Source organism: Castor canadensis, unplaced genomic scaffold, assembly GCF_047511655.1.
Source record: "Castor canadensis unplaced genomic scaffold, mCasCan1.hap1v2 HAP1_SCAFFOLD_66, whole genome shotgun sequence".
NCBI classification, from domain to species: Eukaryota; Metazoa; Chordata; class Mammalia; order Rodentia; family Castoridae; genus Castor; species Castor canadensis.
The window spans coordinates 214,093-235,954 of NW_027395332.1; the positions used below are offsets into that span (position 1 = coordinate 214,093).

At 43.9% G+C, this 21,862-nt stretch overlaps 1 long non-coding RNA gene across 2 annotated transcripts; it reads right to left on the reverse strand.

Annotated features, from left to right (window-relative positions):
• Positions 1-4,628: 4,628 nt before the first annotated feature.
• On the reverse strand, positions 4,629-14,003 carry LOC141420250 (uncharacterized). 2 transcript variants are annotated; one of them, XR_012444892.1, is made up of 4 exons: positions 13,695-14,003; positions 10,480-10,564; positions 9,191-9,686; positions 4,629-8,853 (listed from the first exon to the last, which is right to left on the reverse strand). It is a non-coding gene; the product is annotated as an uncharacterized lncRNA (long non-coding RNA). The 2 variants fall into 2 exon arrangements; XR_012444891.1 differs by having other exon boundaries at positions 13,734-13,778.
• Positions 14,004-21,862: the final 7,859 nt, after the last annotated feature.

The following is a 21,862-nucleotide window of genomic DNA, read 5'->3' on the forward strand; positions in this document are numbered from 1 at the left end:
TAAAACTGTAGGTGCTGAATTTTGCTTGGCTCTTCTGATGTTAAAGACTTCACTTGTTGTAGGATTTTTAATAGAGAATTCTTTGGAATTTTTCTACGTAGAGAATCTGTCATTTGCATATAGGATTTGGCATATGGTTTTATATTTTCCTATCTAATCTGTAAGCTCTGTTTCATTTTCATGCCTTCTTGAGCTGGCTAGATGTTGAATAACAGTGTTGAAAGTGGACATCTTGTCCTAAGTCCCAATCTCAGGAGAAAGCTTTCAGTCTTCCACCATCAGCATAAGGTCAGCTGTGGGGTTTTTGTGTCTGTTCTTTATCAATTGAGGAAGTTGCTCCTGTCTTTCTGAGAGTATTTTATGATGAATAGATGTTGAATCTTGTGGAGTGTCTGTTTTGTTTCCGTTGATGTAATGGTTGTTTTTCAAATAAACACAAACTGGAGCCTCTGGAATGAAACCTGGTTAGTCATAGTGCAGAGTTGTGTGTTGCTGAAATGTGTTTTGTAATACTTTGTTAACCATTTTTGTGCCTTTATTCATGGCAGATATCGTCCTATAGATTTTTTGTTTGCACTGTCACTATTTGTTTTTAATGCCAGGGTAATATTACTTTCAAAAATTGAACTAAGCCACGTGCTAGTGGCTCACACCTGTAATCCTAGCTACTTGGAAGGCTTGAGCTTGGGAGGATAGGGTTACAGGGCAGCATAGGCAACACTTCAGGAGACCCTATGTCAACTAACAGCTGATAGAATGGTGCACCTGTCATCCAAGGTACAGTAGGAAGAGTACAATAGGAAGATCAAGGTCAAGGCAAGCCTGAACAGAAAATGAGACCCTGTCTCCAAAATAAGTAGAACAAAAAGGGCAGGAGGCATGGCCCATGTGACAGTGTGCCTGCTTAGCAAGTGTGAAGCCCTGAGTTTAAATCCCACTAGCACCAAAAGAATATTGAACTGAGATATGGTTCCTTCTCTCCTATATTCTTGAAAAGATTGGGTACAATTGGTATCAGTCACTGAATAGTTCATTGAACTGTCCAAACGAAACCATCTGGGCCTGGAATTATCTTTGTTAGGGATTTTAAAAAATTATTTATTCAAGTTCTTTATTAGCTATAGAGCTATGTAAATTACCTATTTGATATTGGGTGAATGATCCTAGTTTATAATTTTGAAGAGATCACTTTACTTTGTCAGTCGTTAATTATATGTGTGTAGAGTTGCAGTCCCTATTTTCCTCTCATTATCTGCAGGGTCTGCCTTAGTTTTTCGGACCAGGTCTTGCTATGTAACCCAGGTTGGCCTTGAACTTGTTGCATAGCCCAGGCTGGCCTCAAACCACTTTTCCCTCTGCCTCACCTCCTGAGTGCTGGATCACAGATGTGCACCACCACACCTGACATCATACTTTTTTTTTGTAGTGCTAAGGTTTGAGCTCAGATACTACATTTTGAGGAACTCCACCAGCCCTTTCACTGAGTTGTGTTTTCAAGATACGTTTCACAAACTATTGGCCTGAGTTAACTTTGAACCACGATTCTCCTGATCTCTGCCTCCTGAGTAGCTAGGATTACAGCTGAGCCTCCAGCACTGGGCTCTGGCTTCATTCTTGTACCAGTAGCTTGTGTCTTCTGATTGTCAGTCTTGCTAGAGGTTTGTCAGTTTCATTGCTCCTTTATCTTCTGTGTTGTTTTTCTGTTTTTAATTTCAGTAATCTTTGCTCTTTATTACATCCTTTCTTGTGCTTGTATTAGATTTCTTTGATTTTTGTTTTCCTAGATTTTTGATTTGAGACTTTTCTTGTTTAATTGTCCATTATAGGTTATAAATTTCTGCTCTGTTTTCATATGTCCCCCAAATTTTGTGAAGTAGTTTTTTAATTTTTTCTTTGCTTTAGTGTGTTGTGTTATTTCTTCTTAGACACATGGAGAATTTGGAAGATTGTGGTATCATTTCCAAATATTGGAAGATTTTCCTGTTGTCTTTCTGGACTGATTTCATTTTCATTCTGTTGTTTGATTAGGAAAAACTGAATATTTTGACTCTTTTGAGTTTGTAGAGTTTTATTTTTTTGTGCAAGCCTGATTTGCTTTAGGTTCCATGGGTACTGGATTGTTTATTTTGCTTTCATTGGGCAAAGTGTCCTAAAATGTGCTTTTGACTGATGGTGTTGTGGAATTCTACAGCCGGTCAAATTTCTGTCCAGCTCTTCTCTCAGTTGTTGAGAGGCAGGTGTTGGCATCTGCAGCTACACCTGAGGAGCTGTTCATTCCTCACTTCAGTTTTGTGAGCTTTTGCTTTATGCATTTTAGAACTCAGTCGTTTGGTGCATATTAGTTGGGAGTCTTCTTGGAGGCCTGACCTTTTTATCATTATATGATAACCCTCTGAGTTTCTCATAGTAATTTTCTTAGTACTGAAGTCTACTTGCTACTTGATAAAGTAGCCTACATTTGATAAGATAGCTGTTTCCTTTCATCAGTGTTCACAGGATACATCATTTTCCATCTGTTGCTTTCAACCTATCTGCATTGTTGAGTTAGACATTTCATATAGACAGCAGATTGTTGAGTCCTGATTTAAATCCACTCTGCCATCTTCTGTGTAATTGGTGTGTTTAGACAATTTACATTTAATAGAATTGTATGTTATACCTTAAGTGTGCTTTGTTTATGGTTGTCATGTTTTTTGTGCATTGTACTAAAAGAAGGGAAACAGGAGTTTTTCATTCTCATTGTGTGACATTTACTATGTATGAGGAACTGCTGTAAGTACAAGGGACACAGCAGTGAAACAGACAGGGAAAACATGGTGAGGTTTCAGAGGGGCTTCTCCATGATTCTTCCAAAGAATCATGAATTGGCATAAAGTGCATTGTACTAAAAGAAGGGAAACAGGAGTTTTCATTCTCATTGTGTGACATTTTTTCGTCTCTACATGTTTGAGGGAAGGGATGTCCCTAGCTGTAGACTGAGACCCCATAGTGTGGGAAGATCTACCGTGCCTGAAAGTACAGTGTACATGGATCTCTATTCCCGCCTGAGTAGATGGTTGCTGTGAGGTGCTGGGTCTTCAGTCAATGTCCTGACCTGAAGTGTGGGGTGCCACCTCTTATTTTACAAAATGAGACCTTTTGCCAGCGATGCTGTGCTAATGTGCATTCTGAAATTGTCCTCCATTTCTGACACTAGGGACATCTCAAAGGGAGATGGAGACCATGAGCAGCCTCTATCCTTAACTTAGCAGCCTTTCAAAGCTTTGAAATAACTAGAGAATCTGACCTCCATTATGTCTTCCTGATGGGATCTAGGCCTGGAGGAAACACTGGTTTATCCTGCGGCGTGGCCAGACGAGCGGTGACCCAGATGTTCTGGAATACTTCAAGAACGACCACTCCAAGAAGCCCCTGCGGAGTATCAGCCTGAGCCTGTGTGAGCGAGTGGATGAAGGTGCCACGCTCCCTAAGAAGAGGCTGCCAGATGGTTTTGTGTTTCACGTCCAGACCGCAGAGCGCACCTTTTACCTGGTGGCCGAGACAAGGGAAGATATGAATAAGTGGGTGCAGAGCATCTGCCAGATCTGTGGCTTCACAGAGGACGTGGCGAGCACAGGTAGGCAGACCCCAGAGGGCTGAGGTGGGGAGAGCAGCTGTGGCCCAGCCTTCGTCCTCAGCAGAGTTGTCAAAGGGTAAAAGGAAGATGGGGTTGGTAAATAGTAGAGGGATCCCTGGCCCTAATTATGCTCCAGTAGGAAACCAGTGGTAGTCCTCTGAAATTCAGCTCTTTTGTGCTGGCCAGTGCTCCATCTCTGTCTGTCCATCCCACTTTTTCCAACCTATCCTGCAGTTATCCTCTACCAACAGTCCCTTAATTTTTGGCATTTTAAAGGCATTGAAGTGACTAGTGAATTTTATCCTCCTCTTTTGTTTTTTGAGATCCTTTGTGAGTACTGTGGTTGTTTAATCCATTTGTGAGGGAGGAGGGCAGGTGAGAGAAGGAAGCAGTACCTTAGCTTTGGGTTTTCGTGAGCCATGTTCAGATTAGGAAATCCATAGAGACAGAAAGTGGAATGACAGTGGGCTGGGGAGTGGGATGACTGCTACTGATGACAGGATTTCTCTTTGAAGGGGAGAAATGTTCTAGACTGAGATAGTGATAACTGTTGTACACCTGTGTGAATAGACTAAAAACCACTGACTATTGCACTTTAAAATGGTGACCTTTACAGTAGATGAATTTTTATCTTAGTTTTTTTAATACAGAATTTCCTCAGATGTTTCTAGGACCAGCCATGTTTGGGAGCCCCTGGACTTTGGAGCAGCTTCTGGCAGGGATGCGAGGCCAGCCGGTCTCAAGCATGTCACGCACAGAGGGCCACACTGGCTTCAGCTCTGTGATGCCAATTCTGTGAACAGTTGAACAGGGACCCACTTCCCTCATACTCCAGGCCCTGCAAATCGTGTAACCACACTGCCTGGCCTGGCATCCCACTTTAAGCTCTGTGATTTTGTCTTCCTTAGAGAAGGACAATGAGCCCATCTCCTCTAAAGTTGTTTGGTTTAATCTTTGCTTCTGTTTAACTCAAAAATTTGGCACTTAGGGGCTTCATGTGTTTGTTGCTCCTCTTTATTTTGTTTCTAATGAAAAATAATTCATGCTCATTGGTAAAAGGAAAAGAAGATGGGAATTAAACTTGTGCAGAACAACGCCACCAGCCCACCAGTCTCTGTGCCTTTATAAATGTTACAAATGTCCCCAGGAAATATCTCATCTTTTAGGAAATAGGTCTGGCCAGGAGGAAAGTTGCCAGAAAGCCAGTTGCTTTTAACTGAATTGGTCAGAGGTATTCACATAAATACAAATTCATTCTTCGGCTACAGCAAATGTTACCCTTGGTGCAGATGCCTTTTCGAGCAGTCACATATGTGAGGATGTTGTTGAGTCCTTGCTCTTACTGAGTAGGGGTTAAGCACAACGAAAGTGTGGAATCCACATTTTCTGGGCTTGCTTTCATTGGTGGGAAGATTCATTTGCTCCTTCTCAGGTTATTCATTCACGCGTTCTGTCGGTCTATGTTTATTGAGCACTTTGTGCCATCCCTGTCGTAACCGATGAGCACGTAAAGGTGAACAGCAAGCCTCCGGGGTGCAGATGTCCCCACCTGGTGGAGGCGCTGATGTGCAGCCATACTCATGGGGCGTCTGCAGCAGGCATCACCAGGGTCGGAGACGCTGGCTTGGGCTCCTCAAACTTAGTGATGGAAGGAGGATTTGGGAGTGTTACGTGGTCAGGAAGATCCTCAGTAGGAAGTAATCAACTGAATATTTTATCAAGTTCTTGGTCTATTAGAGGATATGTTCCCTTAAGACCCTGGCTTCCTTTTCTGAGGAGTTGTTTTATAGGCTGTCTGTTGGTCTAATTGCCAAGCAAGGATATGAGTTGTCTTAAGAGAGAGTTGGTTCTTTGGGAACTCTTTCTGATGATGGCAACCGCTTTTCTTCCCATTGAAAGGGGAATCTGGTCACCTAATAAGTTTTGTTTTAATCAAGCAGCTTTCTTTTCTTTTTTTATTGTTGGGCTGGGTGGGAGTACATTGTGGGATTTACAAAAGTTCTTACAATATATCGAATGTATCATCCTTGAACTCACCTCCTCCACCATTCTCCTTTACCCCCCTTTCCTGGAATAGTTTGAACAGGTGTCATTTTTGCATTTACACGCGTGTACACGGTATTTACACTATATCACCCTCCAGAACCCTTTCCCCAACAGCTTTCTTAAAATGTGGACGATGGCTACAAAGCCTTGGGACGGCTTAAGCTCGGTCTCCTGGTCACTTCTGGGAGTTGGGGGATGAGGAAAAGCAGCATGTAGAAATAGAAGGACAGGCATATGATTCCTTGCACAGCTGTTATTTTTTTTTCTCTCTTGCCATTGCCAGATTTTTATTTCTTTTGCCACCCTCCAATTCTTTCCATATTCCATACAAAAGTGTGTAGTCTGAATCCTGCAGGATTAAGAGTACACTAGAAGGGAAACTGCGTCTGCATGTTGACTTCAGCCTAGAGGAAACAGCTACCTCCTGACAGAGTTCTGTTCCCAAGGGACCCAGGGATGTACTCATGATGGGAAAGCAATTCTGAGTAAAGCAGCAAGATTTTTTGTTGCGTGTGTGCAGTTTATTTCAGTGGTCCTTTTGTCGGGTGCATGAGCAAGCATAACTGGGGACTTGGAATGTCAGGCAGGAGGAGCCAGTGACACGTGCAGTGGAGCCTGGTCAGCGCTTCACTATCCCTGGGGAGTGGGAATATCAGGCAGATGGAGCCTGTTTCACACGTAGAGCCTGAACCAAGTGTTTGCTGATGAGACTTTAACAGAAGGGAAATGGTACTCACAGCTCCAGTGGGTGAACTTACAAGAAATGGGATTGACTTCTGGAGTGGGAGTGACACCCCTGCAAGCTGCTCCAGGGGCAGCAGGGCAAGGAACAGCCCCTGTCCAGCTGAGATGGCCAGGGTCTCACCTCTCCCTGGGAGCAGAGAGTGGTAGCATGTATGTGGGAGGAGAGAAAGGTGTGGTCATTGCTTCCCCTGCACTTAGCATTTGCTTTTGTCTGACAACCCAATTTAAGATAAAAACACCTCTCTTCTTTTATTACAGGCTCCCTGAGAAATGTGTCCTCAGCCAGTCCAGGGCCCAGCTCTTCTCCAGCTGGGCTCACCATCGCCACTCAGCCCCATCTTCAGGAACGGAATCCCTCAGCCCAGTCATGCCATGGCCGGCCCACCTTGTTCATGGTTGATCCACCTGTGTCCAACATGCGTGGCACCTGGTTCACCATAGGGTCTGGGAATTACGTCCGTTTCCATCAGAGTGGGAGAGGGAGAGAGAGGCCTGCACTGAGCACCATCTGGTGACCTGGCTCAGGGATATGCATCTTAGCCTCTGCTTTGTAATTCAAAAGACAATAAATTAAAAGTCTTGCATTCAGTACACAAAAAACACCTTTTTTTTTACTGATGTAACCACAGCTAATGCTGTCTGTCTCACTAACAATGACCATTGGGTCCCAGAGAAACTTCCTATCATCCAGAATCATGGATGAGGAAGGCGAACATGGTAGGACACATCTGTAATCCCAGCACTCATTCTGAAGGCTGAGGCAGAAGGTCACGAGTTAGAATACACCCTAGGCAGCATAGCAAGATTTTGCCTGAAATAAACTGAGGCTGGGCATGTGGCTTAGTGGTAGAGCACTTGCTTAGAATACACAAGGCTCTGGGATCTATCCCCACCACCACAAAAAAGCAAAGTGATAGAAATCATGGGAAGGCATCAGAGGCTGGAGTTTCATAAGTGTAAAGACAAACTCAACTAGTTTGCTGCTCTTGTGAGTTTAGGTAAAAGCCTTAACATCACTGAACAAATCCACATCTCACTTTTTCTGTGGAGCTGTGCCATTCCTTCTGGAAGCTACTATCCACATGAGCTATTCAGATTTAAATTAGTTAGAACTAAGGGAAATTTAAAGTCCAGCTCCTTGGATGTGTCAGTCACATCCCATGTGCTCAGGTGCCCATCACAGAGAAACCCTTCCATCATCACAAAGTTCTGGAGTAAGGACTCAGCTCTATGACATGGCCTGGATTTTCCTAACCCCACCAGCTCTCTACAGGTGAGAACCTGTGTATCCCCATCACCTGTTACTCCCATCGTGTGTGCAAACAGTCGGCCTTGCCAGAGCTGGTTCCCACTTGCTCCACAGTCAGAATACCACGAATCATGGTCCTTAATTAATTTAGAAATACCTAATCTGTGTTAGGAAAATTGTTGCAAACAGAGACGTGGTCATGTTAATACATCACCTCATGATGTCCACGAAGACATTTTCATACATAACCTCACTTGAGCCAGTCAAACACAGATGTAGACGTGGGCAAGTACCTCGTCACAGCTGCAAGAGCTAGACTCATGGCTAACACTGGCCAGGACAGGACAGACCGGGGCCCTCATTCCTGTGGCCTGTGCTTTCTTGACAACGTGGCTCAGCCTCGTGGTCTGGGAGTCACTGGGCATCACAGCAGAGGGTTGACCCCATTGTTTTTTGGTTGGTTTTGATTTTATTTGTTGAGATGGGACTTGCTATGTTGTCCAGGCATCTTTCAAACCGGGATCCTCCTGCTCTGGCCTCCTTAGTAACTGGGGTTGCAAGCAGTTGCCTAGTTCAGACCTTGAGGTTCTTCAGGACCCATTTCCTGAAGAAACCTGATACCTTCCTCTGTGAAGATTCATGGTCCAACTACTCACACACGAAATGAGTCCCAGCAGAGAGGATGAGCCAGTCAAGGCCACCGACCTCAGCCTCAAAACTGAAAATGCTCCCTGATTCACAAATCAGAGATCCAGACAGTGTTGCAGCAAACCACAGGTGTAGGCTTTGTTGTCAGTCAGGTTTGGGTCCAAATTCAAGTCCTGCCCCTTCCTTTGGAATCTTGGGCCACAGACTTAACTGTGTCTCCAGTTTCCTCATCTTCAACATTGGAATTCCTAATTCATGGCCAAGTAAGGAGTGTAAAATGACAACACCAGGTGTACAGCAGTGGATCCTCACTTCTGCTTTCCAAGTATCGTCACGCTCTGTCCCTTTCCACCATTTGTGGGACTGCTGGGTGTAGACGAAGAGGCCTTGGCACCACAGTTCTAGACAAAGTACTTGATACCAGGGCCTCATAATGACTGTCCACGTGGAATTCGTGAGGCTCTTGTTGGAATTCTTCTGACCAGCAAGGCCACCAGCCCGATCCACTACAGGAGGTCCTGAGATGCTAGTGTGTCTACAAACACCATTCCTGTTGCAATAAAAACAGGAAAGGGTAAAAAGCACAAGGTGGCTTTCCTCAGGTGTCTGCTTCTTTTCTAGGGAAAATTCCCTTTACACACCTTCTTAACACCATCCATTTCAACTTCACCAGTCACAACTCACTATCACAGTGCAGTATGAAAGCATATTGGGCCCACTATTAGAAGTCTGAAGGAAAACACAGGGCCAGGAAGAGACAGGGACTAAGAGATCATGGGAGAACAGGGCCATAAATGAGAGAAAAACAGTACCAGTGAGAGGGCACATCACATCAGAATCCATCACCTCTGAATGAGGGAAAGGATCTAGGCATCTCCACCACTCACCTCAGGGCCCTGTGTGGGGTTTGGGCCTGCACCATTCACCATTCTTCTCCTTGTTCCAGATTGAAGACAGGTTTGGAGTTTGATACCTGCTGAACACACAGCCATAGACAACCTACACCAAAACTGCTTGGGATTCAGGGACTGGGAAAGATTTGCTTCACAGATGGTGTGATGTAGCTGCACTTTGGCAAAGCAAAGACTATTTGACCTGCACATGCTGGTGTCCCATGCAAGTGGGCGACTAAGAAAATCTGACCTTGAAGTGTGAAAGTCTAACATTACTAAGTATTTCACAGAAGAACCCAAGCTTTCATCAATTGTGGGGAGGCCTGAGGATTGTACACACTCCTCCATAGTGGAGGAGCACCCACACAGGGACACCAGGTGTCTGTTGTTGCCATCATCCCACCGCTTACAAGGTCTTCTGTGCAGGGTCAAATGGCCACCACACCTCCCACATAAAATCCACACACTAGTCCATGGATGACAGTGGTCCCTGAAATAGAAGACATTCACCCAATCACAATTCAGCTTACTGAGTTTTTGGAAAACAACAAGCTGGTTAGCATGTGTGTTTACATTCCACTTTGGGAGAAAACAAAAACTATATTGAAAACATCCCTCAAGGTGAATCAAATCAGCCATGTTTTCATTCACACGTGAGAACAGGGTAGCTTTTCTTTACAGTTGCAGGCTATCCTAAGGACCATTCGCACAGTGTCCCTGGACACAGGGACTCCAGAGCTCAAGTCAGACAGGGACAAATGGTCACCCTCCAGCTGCAGCAGTTTCTGACTTATAGCTGCCAGGTATCTAGCTAGGTGTAGGTAACATGCAAATTAATGAAACCTGGCTCTGCTCTCAAGAATCATCCAGCATTACTTTGGGAGGCAAAGATACACATGCAAATGCAACTGGGAGTCAAAGCTAGAGATGTGGAAGCCACAGGGACTTTCATTCATCATTGGCAGAAATGCAAAGAGGTGCAGCTAACCAGGTGCCAGCGGTGCACACCTAAAATCCTAGGTACTCATGAGGCAGAAATCAGGAGGATTGTGGTTCAAAGCCAGCCAGAGCAAATAGAGTTCATGAGACTGTGTCTCAAAATGTACACAAGCAAAATAGTCTGGCAGAGTGGCACAAATGGTAGAGCACCTGCCTAACAAACGTGAAGCCCTAAGTTCAAACACCAGGGTCATGACAAAAAATTATGTGCACAATCTTTATGCTTAAAAATACAAACACTGGTTTTTGAAAAGTTCAAAGAAGACAGGCCCAGTGGAGCATACCTGTAGTTCCAGCTACTTGGTAGGCTGAAGCTTGAGGATGGTTTGAGACCATGAGTTACAAACTAGACATAGAAAGTGCCTGTTCCTGAAAATGAAAAAATAATAATAATTAAAAAATAAAATAAAATGTAAACAATGAGGGGTCCACTGTGTCTATGAGTTGGAAAACTCAGTAGCGTTAAGATGTAAATACTCTCCAATTTGATCTATAGATTCAATGCAAATCTAACCAATATGTGAGCATGGAGGCGTTCTTATTAGCAGTTTACAATCTCAAATTTCTAAAGAAAGGCAAAGAAACGTGAACAGCTTTCGTGTGGTTTTTTCTGGGGGGGGAGGTTGGACTGGGGTTTGAATTATGGGCTTCATAATTGCACAGCAAGTGCTCTATGGCCTCAGCCTCACCTCTAGTCCATTTTGCTCTGGTTTCTCAAACCATTTGTCTGAAATAGCCTCAAACCATAATCCTCCCATTCTCAGTCTCCCAAATTGCTAGGATTATAGGTGTGAACCACCAGCGCACCACTCAAAAAGTTTCTAAAGAAAACTACTGTAAAGTTTCTAAAAGAAATTTCAAAATTTGTATAGACGATAAATAGTTCTAACAAAAATCAAATGAAGGAAAACCCCATTACCAGTTTTAAGACTTACTATATGAGCAAAACACTGTGGCTCTGGTGAAAAGTTAAACACACAGATTAATGAACAGAATAGTGGACCTAGAAACAAACTCCCCCCAAAAACCCATTTCTCCTGAGATGTTACAAAGACAAGCCAATGAAAAAGGTATGTTTTTAATAAAATGGTACTGGAACAACAAACACTTGAAAATCTAAACACAAAAAATTAAATTCAGCATACACCTCATCCCCTATATAAAAACTAATGCAAATGGATCAAAGACTTTGGTGTAAAAATTAAAACTATAAGAGTCCTAGAAAATCTAGAAAAAATCTGTGTGCTCTTGTTTGGGTGTTGAGATTTTAGATAAGATACCCAAAGCACAATCCATTTATAAAAATTAAAATTGAGAAAATGGACCTTATCAAAAGTAAACTATTTTACTATATGAAAAACAATAGCAAACTGTGTGAGAATGAAAAGACAAGTCATAGAATGGGCGAATATATTTACAAATCATTTTTCTGATGAGGGATTTCAATCCAATTACTCAATTACAATGAAACAACCAGTTTAAAAAATGGTGAAGTCTCTGAAAACACACTTCACCAAAAACATGCCAAGAGCAACACCACACATAAGTAGATGCTCAACAGTGCTAGCAGTTACGGAAATGTGATTGAAAAGCACAATGAAATAATATTACACACCTATCAGGACAGTAAAATAAAACACCAAACACCGGCAAGGATGTAGAGCAACAAGGACTCTCACCCATCGCTGGTGGGAACACAAAGTGATACAGCAACTTTGGAAGAGTCTTTACAAAGCCAAATTAGGCTCACCACACAATCCAGTACTCATGCCCATAGGTGTTAAAACAGTTTATTTGAAAAGTCCATCCACACAAAAACCCATACACAACTGTTGATGGCACTCATCGTCACTCAAAATGACAGCAACTGCACAGAAGATGTAAATAAGATACTGCTGCCTCAGTACAGAAAAGCAAATCAGCAGAACAGACTAAAGACTTGCGAACCCAAAACGAGTATATGAGCACCTGGAACTGCTCACAAACATGAACTCCATCCCAAATGCATGACAAACCTACTGCTAATAAAGTAAGGAAAGGAATTATCTTCATGAGTTTAGGATAAGAAAAAAGTTATCAAATTGGCCAGGCACCAGTGGCTCACACCTGTAATCCTGGCTACTCAGGCAGTTTGAAGCCAGCCTGGGTAAATAGTTCCTGAGACCCCATCTGCAAAAAACCCATTACAAAAAAAGGGCTGGTGGAGTGACTCAAGGTGCGGTCCTGAGTCTAAGCCCCAGAGCCTCAAAAAAAACAAAGAAAGGAGCATTGATGGGCTGGATAGCTTAGCAGTAAAGCACTCGCCCCACAGGTACAATGAAGGAAGGAAGGAAGCAAGCAAGGAAGCTAAGGAAGGCAGGGGGACGGAAGGAAGGAAGAAAGGAAAAGCATGAACAGAAAAATCAAGCCAAAAAGAAAGAAAAAAACTCAAGGGGCCGGGCCAGGGACATAGCTCAAGTGGCAGAGCGCTTGCCTAGCAAGAACAAAGCCCCAATTCAAACGTGAGTATCACAAAACAAACAAACAAACAAAACTGCTAACAAACACTGAACACAGTTAGCGCTATACATAGTGACAAGCTGAAGTGTTTAAAGGCAGCATTTGCTGACTTCTAAAAGATATCATGAAATATACCAAAAATAAGACGCACTCGTGGTCGCATAGGGGATGAAAACATGGACACTGGGATAAAGCAATTGTAGTAAAATGCCAGTAGCAAGTTTGATGGCCACTGGTAGTGTTCTTTCAACGCCGACCTGTGTTTGAATTTTCATAACAGAAATGGTTAACAGGTGGGATGTGAGGTACACGTCTGTAATGCCTGCAATCAGGAGGCTGAGGCAGGAAGACTGTGAGTTAGAGGCCAGGCTGGGCTACAGAGCATGACTGTGTCTCAAACATAAACGCAAATGGTTAAAGAAGCACTGAGGTAGTTTTGTGTATCAAGTTTGTTTTAAACTTTAATAAAGCACCTTGTAAGGATCAAGAGTGTGATACTAGTTCTTTGAAAGATGAAAGGTAAAATTATGGAGTAAGGTGGACTCTGACACTCTGCATCTTTAACAGCTTCCAGAACAATCCACATTTTGCAAACACACAGCAATAAAAGACTCTCATAAAGCACAGCATAACTGGGGGATGAGGAAAGAAAAGGCAATTGAATTGGGAAAACAGGGAATATGTAAAGATAGTAAGGTGTCTTACGGGACCCAGTTATGTATAGAAAGGCTGTGAACTGAGATGTTATTAATTAACCCTTTGATATCAGTAAGGATCTCCATATCCTTCCCACAAACAAGTCATAAAGAAAGAAAACAAACATGCCACCCATCCAGGACTCAATTTCTGGCTCTCCTGTGGAAATCATCAGCCACTGGGATTTGTCCTGTCACAGGGAGGCCTGCCCTCTCCAGGGAGCGGCCTCTAGTCTGGGGTCTCTGGCCTAAAATGGTTTCCTGACTATGGAGATTTCTGATCCTACCACATGAATGTCTCCTACCTGGAGAGGTGGGACCTGGGGCGACAAGAGGAAACTCACTTTGAAGAGTGTATTCCTTCTCCCCCAGTCTCACATGGAAGGCAGGCTAGGAGTTTTGTGGACTGTGACCAGTAGTGCCATAAGGCAAGAGTGTCATTAATTATTAATTAGGATAGGACACAGAAGGTTTAGCTAGAAAGAGGGGAGGATCCAGAGGAGGCCTATTGCAGAAAAGACTTTCACAACAAAATACACCATGTAAATGTGAGAGAAACACAAGAAAAAAAACAGGCGTGTTGAACTTCAGGAAACACAGGGTTAGAGGCAGAAATGAAGATCCTGAGGAGACTCAGCACCAAGAGTCAGATTGTGTTTGAGCCCCTTATGATGTCAAGAGAAAAAGAGAGTCAAACAGGGACTCTAGACAAAGATACCTTGCTCCAACCCAGCCCTAAACAGGGAAACAGCTTGCCCCCCAACAGAAAGATTTCTTCTTATTTTTGGGTTTGGAATTGGACCCAGGAACTCTCACATGCTACATCCAATGAGCAACATCCCTGTCCCAGAACGGGTTAGTAGTCTAGTAAAAAGAAAAACTATAAAACATTATTATGCGAAAACAAATGAGGATGACAGAAGTAAAGACGCATCCAAAATACCTGCTACACACAGAGACACTGTGTAACCTGGCATTTTAAATGAACTAAAATGAAAGTAGGAAAACAAAACCTGGAAAGGACACAGATATCACAAATAAAAGGCCTTAGCAAGCAGATGCCTTCATCTGGGGATGGTAGAGGGTCCACTTGGCATGCACAGGGCCCGGGTGTAACTGCACCATGGCAAAAGGAAAAGGAAAGGAAAAGAAATCAGAAAGGAGAAATAAACAACAAGTGAAGCAGAGGCCACAGAGACAAAAGGGGCTGTGAAGAGATGAAGATGGACAACTGTGGTCCCTGGCCAGTGCAAGAGGTTCAGAGAGCTGCCAATAGCCTAAGGACTAATGTGTTAAAAACTCCAGAACTCTAACACTTCTTACTGCAGGGCTGATGGTCCCCGCACCTGTGGTCTGTATGAGAGCTGTCACACTGATGATAAGGGAGATTTGTGCAGGACCAAAAGCCTTTGCCCCAACTGCTGGCTTAAATGTCACAGGGTTTTAGTCAGAGGGAATGTCTGAATTCTGTGTTCTTTCTGTCACACAGCTAGCTGAAGGCCAAGCTAAAATTGAGAGGGTATTAAGGAAAAAAAGCAAATGTCCCATGGAAGGGCAGGTCTAGGGGTTTTTATAGACCGAGTTCTGGGGGTGGCTCAACATACATGCTAATTAGGTGCTTGAAGGGATGCTATGCTCACTGGCTAATTGCCAACATAGTGAGCACATACTGGAGAGATAGATTTACCTTATCACCATCAAGGGCACCAACATCTCCCATTTATGCCCCTCTTACCTTTTGTCCCTTATACTTACACACACCACCCTTTAACCTAAGGGGTAGTCTCCAGGAAAGCAGGATGTTTTTCCCAGTGATTTGAAACATTTTGTGCAACCTTGAGTGCACAGCTCTTTTGCAACATCAACTGTTACTGGGTCTGCTTCCTAGAGGAATTTTTCTGGGTTCCCGTAGCTTTTCCACCTATTCTGTATAAGGTGCCACCTGTAGCTGCTGGCTGCTGTCTTCTGCCACTGCCTTTGGAACCCAAGGATCCCAATGGCTTCCAAGCGCTGGAACTACTGGAAGTTAATTTAAGGCATAAACCTCCCGCCTGAGTGCCCAGACCTGCAATCTACAGCCTGAAGCAATGGGCTCTTAGCTCTCGGGACTTGGAGCTGAAAGTCGGGGGTCTTCCAGTCCAGCCCTGTGCCTTGGACACTCAGAGACCACAGACTGCCGAGCTGAAGTGCTTTTCCTCCCCTACCCCTTTTTCCAATCTGGCCAGAGCAAAAAGACCCCAGCCAGCACATTGGTAACACTGTAACTTCCGATCTTAAACAAAGTTAGCTGCTACCAATATTGTATGAAATGAATAGAATTTTTTAATTAAAATTGGGAATTGGGGAATAGCTTGTTGGTAGATGGTTTCCTAACATGTGCAAGGACCTAGATGCAATTGCTAACACACACAGAAAACCAAATTATATCATTCTCCGTAAATATTACAAGAATGGCGTTTGGATGCAAAAGTTGCCGAAGTCAGTCAAAGGCACTTGAAAACGGAACACTGTGCAATCTTATTTTCTGCACCATAGTAATTCAAGGTTATTTGTCCCTTCGAATTTTGTAAAAGAAAAAAAAAAACATTTATGGTTTTTTCTTTTATGTACTTTGGATGAAGTTATCAAGCTACTTTTCTATATGTGTGCCAATTACTAAACTTTTACTTCTTTATTGAAAATAATTACACTTGTTTTGCGCAAAATCTTGTGGGGTGCAGCTGGGGGCCTCTGTTTCCTCCCACCTTGGCCTGGGGATCCGGCTGTGGGGATGGGAGGGAGTTCCGCCCCGGGTGGGAACGCGCGTGCACGCGCACGGGTGGGGGACGCCAGACTTCTGCTCCTTGCTCTCCAGGCACCGTGTCCCGCTGTGCTCTTGCCATGCATCGCAGCTATGTGGTGTGCTCTGGCTGGCTGAGGAAGTCGCCCCCCGAGAAGAAGCTGAGATTCTGTGTGAGTGCGGGCAGGGGGTGGCACGGTCCCCAGCTTGGGGTCCAGCAGAGGCCGGGACGGGTGGACCCCGGGTGGCCGGAAGGGGTCAGGGTGGCGTCTTCTGGGGCTTCAGGAGGGGTTGACCCAGTGGCAGGTGGACACCAGGCGGCCGCGCAGTCCCAGCTCCAGGGGCTCCAGGATTGCGCACAGACAGAGCAGCAGGTGTGGCCGGCAGAGGTCGGGGCAGCTGGTCCTTCTCCATGGGGGACGGTCACCAGCTCCCGCCCAGACCCCTCCTTGACCACTGATTGCAATGTGGAGTTTGTACCATATAGGAGCCAGATACAGTGCATTGTCACAGTTCAGGCCACCTTACCGTGAGCCGTGTGGGTTGAGGACATGCCAGGAGCGGGTTGAGTCCCACCCTTCCCTTTGTGCACCCCCGGGGGGATGGAGGTCGTCTGCCTCCCACAGTCCACAGCCACTGCTGATCTAAGTGAGGATGTACCCTCAGTTCCCGTTAATTTCAATCAATTAAAAGGTTTAAGGGCAAAAAAGTGGCAGCACTACTCGCCAGTTCTTCTATGAAGAAAGTTGCTTTTTCTTTTTTTGATGGATTGAGCCACTCTCTCAGCCCTTTTTTGTGGTAGGTTTTTTGGATATAGGGTCTTGGGAACTTTTTATCTGAACCATGATCCTCCTGTTCGCTGCCTCCTGACCAGCTAGAATTACAGGCGTGGGTCTCTAGTGCCTGACAAAAGTTGCTTTTTGATAAAACACAAGCTGCTTCTATCTGAGCTGGTCTGCTACCGTGTGGAGATCCCACTGGACAAACTTGTGACCTAATGGAGCCTTCCTGTCAGGAATCACCACAAGATGGCTTTTCACTCTCAATTTCATTAATGCCTTCACTGCTTGCTCACTGTTGACACCCACCCTTCTCTATTATTGTCTTGAGGAAGGCCGTATGCACACTGTTGCTTTGCTACTTCTCTGAAAGTCCTCAGCCAAACCTACCTTTCCCTGTCCCAAATGCCTTCTCCCTTCACTGGCCTGTCCATTCTCCTGACTTCGGTCACACTGTTTGCATGCTGTCATTGCCACCTTAAATTTCCAACTGAGGGTTGTGTTCTGAATCCCACAGGTGTTGCTATCTAAATTTCCATTGCTGACACATCTCCATCCTCAATTCCCTGACTCTTAACATTGTTACTTTCTCTCTCTCTCTTTTTTTTTTTGGTGGTAATGGGTTTGAATTCAGGGCCTTGCACTTGCTAAGCAGGAGCTCTACCACTTGAGCCACTCTGTCAGCCCTTGTGGTCATTTTTTAACAGCCATCTGCGAAGCACTCCTATGCCAGGCCTTGTGTTTAGACCATTTATATTTATATGTAACTACATCCATTGCACACTTTGAGAAGGGAAGTGTCAAGTGGTCTACCATTGGCCCAAGGCCTGAGCTTCATAAAGAAACATTTTGTAGATGCACAACCAGGTGTAACAAATAGTGAAAGCAGATTTAGGTACCTGGTATCCAGAAGTCCCTAATGATTGCAACATGGACACCTGCAGTGTAACATCATTGTCAACTAACTGACAGCAGTGCAGTCAAGACACAGAAGGTTGCCATCAGTGTAGAGCCCAAGTCACCCTCTTGTAGCCACATCCACCCCTGCTGTATCCTAACCCACAACAGCTGCTAAACTGCTCTGTTTCTATAATTGTCATTGCATGCATGTTACAGAAGTGAATTCGGACAGTTCAAAACTGAAATTTTGTGTTCATTCTCTGAACTTTGTGCATAGTTCTCTGGAGACTCATGCAAGTGGTTGCATGTATTAAAAGTTCATTTTAAGTTATTTCTGTAATTTGTTGGTATATAGTAATTGTACAGAGGGTTTCGTTGTGATATTTATGTCATTGCTAAGCAGTGCTCCAAGATGTGAATGCCAGAGTTTGATCACGTAACCATTCACCCATTAGATTTAACTCACTTTTCCCTGACTAAGATGTTGAGCGTCTTGGAATGTGATACCTAGAAGCAGCGGATCCTTATTGGCCAAATGCATTTCATGTCTTCTGCCTGTTTTCTGTATGGATTTTTTGGCTTGTCACTCTTTAGTTTTGAGGGATCTTGATATGGTAAATAGTACTCTTTTGCTGAGTGTGTGGTTTGCATTTCCTCCCAGTCTGTAGTTTGCTTTTTACCTACTGAACAGGGATCCAAAGGGCAGAAGGTTTTCATTTGTATAACTCCAGCTTATCAGCTTTTCCTTTTCTTGGTTGTACATTTTTTGATCAAACCTGATAATGCTTTGATTAGTCCGAGGCCCTGTGTGTTTTTCCAAACATTTTAAGTTTATGGTTTTTAAGTCCATGACCTGACACGTTGAGTTAATTTTTGTAGAAGACGTGACACTTAGGGAAGCTCTTTGCTTTTCTGCAATGGATGATACCAGTTGCTCCAGCACCCTTGTTGACGAGGCTTTCCTTCCATCAAATTGCTCAAAAACTGTCAAAAATCAGCCATGCATATTTCTGTGGGTTCTTTCTGGGTGTCGTGCTCTGGTCCCCATCCCATGTGTCTGCCCTCTATCAGTGCTGCTCAGGCTGGATAACTATTGCCATGTCATGAGTTGAAATCTGGGAGACTGAGGCCTTAGTTTATTTTTCTTTTTTACAGTGTTCAGCTATTGTACTTCTTTCATTTTTGAATCCAGCTCTTATAAAACAGAGGGGATTTTTTAGAAGCAAACTCTTGCTGTGTATCCTAGGTTGGCCTCAAACTCTTTGTCCTCTTGCCTTGGCCTACCCAGTGCTGGGATTATAGACCTGTACCACCACACTGGGCTGCAATAATCAGTTTATGTCTAAAATGTCTTGATGGGATTTTGGTAGGAACTGCATTAAACCTGTGTATCACTTTGGAGAAAAATGGCATCTTTACTATGCTGAGTCTCATAATCCATGCATTTATTTCATGTTTGTCTTCTTGATTTCTTTCATCAGCCTTCTATAGTTTTCACCATTCAAATCCTCTTCAACATGTTTTCATGTTTTGCTGTCTTTCCACCTGATCAGTAGTTCATTCCTTTGGGGGTGGATCTCCTGCCCCAGCCTCCTGAGTAGCTGGAATTACAGCTATTTAGGCATTCACCACCATGACTGACTTCATTCCTTGCTTTCCAGAAGTTGCAAAGACATTGTATTTTTAATTTCAGAGTCTTCAGGTTCATGCTAAGATGTGGAAATCAATTATTTCTGTGCGTTTATCTTGAAGTAAAACGTTAGCTGCTGAAATCTGGTTTATCTTATTTCTTGCAATGTTAAAGAATTCATGCATTCTAGGATTTTATTGGGGTGAGGATTCTTTGGAATTTTTCTATGTAGAGAATCTGTCACTTGCATATGAGGTTTTGCATATGGTTTTATATTTTCCTGTCTAATCTGTATGCCTTGTTTCCTTTTCATGACTTCTTAACCTCCACTGTTGAGTAACAGTGTTGAAAGTGGACACTTGGCCTGGTCCCAATCACAGGACAAAGCTTTCAGTCTCCCACCATCAGTATAAGGTTAGCTGTGGGGTTTTTGTATCTGTTCTTTATCAGTTGAGGAAGTTGTTCCTCTTTTTCTAAGAGTATTTTATTTTGAATTGATTTGAATCTTGTGGAGTGTCTGTCTTGTTTCAGTTGATGTAATGGTCAATGTTCAAATAATGAAACCTGGTTAGTCATAGTGTATAGTTGTGTGTATTGCTGAAATCTGTTTAGTAATACTTTGTTTGCAAGTTTTGTGCCTTTATTCATTGGAAATATTGTCCCACAGAATTTTTTTGTTTGCACTGTTATTATTTGGTAATACTACTTTCAAAAATTGAAGTAAGCTAAGTACCAGTAGCTCATTCATGTAATCCTAGTGACTAAGAGGATGAGATCAGGAGGCCAGTGGCTCCAGGCCAGTTCAGTGCCTGCTTAGCAAGTGTGAAGCCCTGAGTTTAAACCCCACTGCCTCACAAGGAATAATGAGCTGAGGTATGGCCTGTTCTCTCCTATTTTCTTAAAGAGATTGGGTAGAAGTGGTGTGTAAGTCGCTGAATAGTTGATAGAACTGTCCAGATGAAATCATCTGGGCCTGGAAGTGTCATTGCTGGGGATTTTTTAAATTATGAGTTCAATTTCTGTATGAGTTACTGGGCTGTTTAAATCACTGGTTTCACATTGGATGGATTACACTGGGTTGTATTTCTTAGCGATCGCTCCCTTTCCATCTAAGTCATTAAGGATACGTGTGGCGAGTCATTGTATTCCTTCATTTCCTCTCAACGTCTGCAGGGTCTTTTGGGACCAGGTCTTTTATGTACCTCAGGCTGGCGTGGCTCTCACTATATGAGCCGCACTGGGCTCAGTGCAGTGATCCTTCTGCTCTCATCTCCTTAGTACTGGATTACAGATGTGCACCACCACACCTGACCTCATGCTTGATAACAGGAGATTGTGTCTTCTCTTTGTCAGTCCTGCTAGAGGTTCCTCAGGTTCATTGCTCTTTTCAAAGAACCAGCTGTTTAGTTCACATATCTTACCTGTTGTTGTTCTGTGTATTTCATTTTCCTTGCTGCTTATTTTATCCTTTCCTCTGCCTGAGTGGATGGTTGCTCTGACGTTCTGGGTCTTCAGTCAATGTCCTGATCTGAAGTGTGGGGTGCCATCTCTTATTTTGCAGTAATAAGACCTTTTGCCAGAGATGCTGTGCTAATGTGCATTCTGAAATTATCCTCATTTCTGACACTAGGGAAATCTGAAAGGGAGATAAAGACCGTGTGCAGCCTCTATTCTTAACTCAGCAGCCTTTCAAAAGATTTCAATAACTAGTGAATTCCCTACCTCTTCTTGTCTTCCTGGTGGGATCTAGGCCTGGAGGAAACGCTGGTTTGTCCTGCGGAGTGGAAAGATGTGTGGTGACCCAGATGTTCTGGAATACTACAAGAACGACCACTCCAAGAAGCCCCTGCGGAGTATCGACTTGAGCCTGTGTGAGCGAGTGGATGAAGGTGCCACGCTCCCTAAGAAGAGGCTGCCAGATGGTTTTGTGTTTCACATCCAGACCACAGAGCGCACCTTTTACCTGGTGGCCGAGACAAAAGAGGATATGAATAAGTGGGTGCAGATCATCTGCCAGATCTGTGGCTTCACAGAGGACGTGGAGAGCACAGGTAGGCAGACCCCAGAGGGCTGAGGTGGGGAGAGCAGCTCTGGCTAATCACTGCTCCTTGGCAGAGGTTTAAGGGTAAGAGGAAGATGGATTGGTCAAATACTACACGGACTCCTGGCCCTAACTATGCTCTAATTGAAAATCAAGAAATGTGGGTTATGGTGAGGCAAAAGGGATTCTGTCATCCTTCTCAGGGCCCTCAACACCACCTTCCCAGTCCTCTGCCATTCTCCTTGCCATCAGCACTTTCGTGGAGGCCGCCTGCTGACCACTTTGGGAAGGTCTTTCTTGGACCCTCCTCTGGTCAATCTCTGCCTCTCTATTGCACCCTTTTC